The following is a 3,703-nucleotide window of genomic DNA, read 5'->3' as shown; positions in this document are numbered from 1 at the left end:
TTACAATTTTTTTTTATAACTTATAATTTATATATAATTAATTAATTAAAGAAATCACTCCATTCAAATAAATATATAATTTTAAAAATATTAAATTAATATAATTATTATGAAAAAAAAACCAATTCCGTTGTATCGATAACATATTATGCCATCAATTTCATTATATCAATTAACTTTATATGATCACTTCATCAATTGACTTTGTTTATCATATATCTTTTCCATTATAACCATTAACTTCCTTAGTCAACATTTATGTAATTATGGGATATTTTAAAAATTAAAATTGAATGATCTGTAGTGTACAGAAGCGAATGTCGGTGTATCATTTTTTACAGAAAAGGACCGAAGACTCAAGGCCCCGTTCCCACTGCTTAATCATCAAGAATATAATTATCGGATCACGCAAAAAAATATTTAAAAAATTAAAATTGAATGATCTGTTGTGCTGTATAAAAGCGAATGTCGGTGTATCATTTTTTTACATAAAAGGACCAAAGACTCAAGGCCCCGTTCCCACTGCTTCATCATCAAGAATACAACGTGTGGTCCTTTTAAGGGCAACAACCAGTTTGGGTTAAGGGCAACAACCAGTTTGGGTTAAATGGTTGTTAGTCAAAAATCCTTTGACTTCACTTCACTCCATTCTGGAATTCTTTTTTATGCAAAAATGTGGGAGTTGTACTATCATCACACTCACATCATCTCTAGATTTTCTGGTTACAGCTAACTCTACAAGCTTTTTACAGGCAGCAATGGGGCCGACTCCTAATGGTGTCAAATTAGGTTGCTTCTGGACACAGAAAGGCCTGGCGATATCCACCGATTCTTGATTACTAACTTTATCCCACAACCCATCTGATGCCAAAATTAAAAACTCGCAATCAGATGTAATCTCAATCTTTCTGGTGTCTGGTTCAGCTGTTATCCATTCTTTCATGTGCGAATCGCCTATTGCCCTAGATACCGCCAGGGATCCCTGAACTCGCCAAACTCCGTGGCGGAGGTCCACAATTCCATTCAAATTCTCTATCCGTTTCCGCTCGTCCTCCCTTCCAGCTCGATGATCACATGTTAGGGCTTCGGAAGCACCATCTCTGCTAATAACTGCTCGACAATCCCCAGCATTGGAAACCACTAAGTTACCATTTATAATGAGAGCAGTTACACAAGCTGTACCGCTACCAACATCCTGTTTCAAAAATTCTGCATCTGTTGTTAAGTACCCCTCTCTAACAGCCTGTTCAAGAATATCCTCTGTTTCGTTTTCCATTCCGACCATTGCGTCCAGAATGTTCTGCCCAATATTTTCGGCAGCGAAAGCTGCAGCTTTCCGACCGCTATGACCATCAAAGACGCCAAAGAAGGCCTGTTTGGAATCACCAAGAACATTGACAATGGCCTTGTGGGCGTCTTCCATGCATTCTCGCCTACCCTTTTTGCAGGAAATCGCATAATGAAAACCCTCCCTATTATCCTCCATCGGCTGCTCCACGGCCACGCACGGAGCATTGAGGGCGGCCGGCAACTGGAGCGGAACATCTAGCCTCGGCGGGCGTTTCCTCTTGACCAGAGGCTCAGGGCAGTTGTCGCCCAGAAAGGGGGACCTGCAGGAGCCGAAGAGCGAGGGAGAATTCCCTGCTACAACGCAAGCCATGTTTATGTGTTTCAATTCAATAGAATAGAGTGTCTCGTTGGGAGCCTGTGAGTCGTTGTGGATTCCTTTTGCGGTATCTGCTAAGCATTTATATTGCGTTCAATGGTTCAACTCAAATCAGATTTATATTGCGTTCAATGGTTCAACTCAAATCAGATTTAGGAAACTTGCACCGTCAAACTCGTGGGCACGCGATTATCACCGTGTATTATTATATATGTAGTACAACAGACTATGAGGTGGAACACGGTGAATTGGTCTCCAATTATACAGGAAATCTTTATCATGTTTCTCTGGTCAAAGTCGCCCCTCGTCATGAAGGAACCTCGCAAAAGGTTAAATTACTTATTATGAAAATTGATTAAATCAATATTGTCGGCGCTGATGGTGACAAATAACTACCGGCACTAAAGTATTAATGGTAACGTGAAGTTGTTTGTCTTTTGTAGTGAATAAATAGATGGAGTGTTTCTATTGTCTTGATTATAGAATTTAGAATTAAATTTATTTTTGTCTTTTTTAAGGATTTTAAATCAAATTGACAAAAAAATTGGGTATTTAGATGGTCCAGATTATAGAATTGAGAAACAAAAGTATAATTATTAATCAAATTATTTTCCTTACTATTTAAAATATATTTTTATTTATTATTTAAAATATATTTTTGAATGTGTAAAAGAATTGTGAGTCATGAAAAATCTCTAAATATTATTTTGTGTAAATTTAAGGTGTAATGTAATAAAATATTATTTTGTGTAAATTTAACGTGTAATATAATTGTTTTATGGTGTATTTTATTTTTTTGCATAACTTTTTTTTTTAAATTGTGATTTTTAAATGTTTGAATTTTTTTAATGCATAATTAAATTTAATATTTTTTAATTTTTTCTTAAAACACTATGATTATGTAGACTATACAAAATATATGATTCCAACAAATTTATACAAGATGATTAGAAAATATATTAAAAGAGTCAAAACTTAGAAGAGTTAGACTACATATAAATTTAACATCTTTACCATTACAATAATCTTTATCAAATTTTAGAAAAAAACCCACTCTAACCTATAATAAAATAAAAAAACAAAAACATAAAAAAAAACAAAAACATAAAATTAATAGCTATATAAAATGTATATACTTAATTAATAATAATTACTTCAAATTTAATAACATATACACCATCATCCCATAGAACCATTAAAATTTTATGGTGAAATGATCTATATACAACCATGTATACACTATCTCATATAGTGATTAATTATCTCATATAGTGATTAATACTTTATAGTAATTAATATTAATACTTTATAGTATGGAGATATTATTACCTTCGTAAGGATCCAAACAAGTCAAAAGAGAAATAGGAATGAGAACTTATGTTTTGATATGGCTAATTAAAAGAGATGAACATATAAAGAGTAGGTTTTGAAGAGTACTGAATTATGCGAAAGGTCAATGTAGGTTGTTATTATATTTTAATATTTTAAATCAGATTAAATATCTAATATAAGTATTAAATGCAACATTTAATTTAAAAAAGAAAAATCGGAAAGGGACACTTAAATTTTATTGTAAATTATTGTTATTATTGTAAAAATTTTAATTATTTTTTATTTCTAGATTTAAAAAAATATATATATATTTTTCAATTTGCATATATTGGATGTTTTTATTAATATTTTAAAATCAATAAAAACTTGTTAACATGGTTGGGTTTGAAGGGTGCTATTTTGTATGACAATTTAAATTCAAAACTAAGGTAATTGAGACACCTAAAATAGTCATATTAAGGGTTGATGTAACCCCAGTGATATTGACAACTCTAATACCTTTAAATAACATCTTTTTGAACCACAAAATAATACCCTAAATCGGTCTAGCCCTTGTCAAACGAGAAGCCATTCTCTGGAAGACGGGAAGCTGATATAGCCTTGCGTGAAGCAAGTGAAGACATAATTCCACAGAAGAGGTCCTAAATTTAGAGTACAAAAATCATTATTTTAAAAAATCTAAAATATACAAAAATTAAAAAAAAA

General features: G+C 32.1%; 1 pseudogene; it reads right to left on the bottom strand.

Annotated features, from left to right (window-relative positions):
- Nucleotides 1–586: 586 nt before the first annotated feature.
- LOC149211681 (putative protein phosphatase 2C 2 pseudogene) lies at nt 587–1,754 on the bottom strand (annotated as a pseudogene).
- Nucleotides 1,755–3,703: the final 1,949 nt, after the last annotated feature.

The sequence above is a fragment of the Pinus tabuliformis genome, chromosome 1_1 (assembly GCF_031772625.1).
Source record: "Pinus tabuliformis cultivar Carrire ecotype Pingquan chromosome 1_1, CPIR1, whole genome shotgun sequence".
Taxonomy (NCBI): Eukaryota; Viridiplantae; Streptophyta; class Pinopsida; order Pinales; family Pinaceae; genus Pinus; species Pinus tabuliformis.
This window is presented reverse-complemented; position numbering and strand designations above follow the sequence as displayed.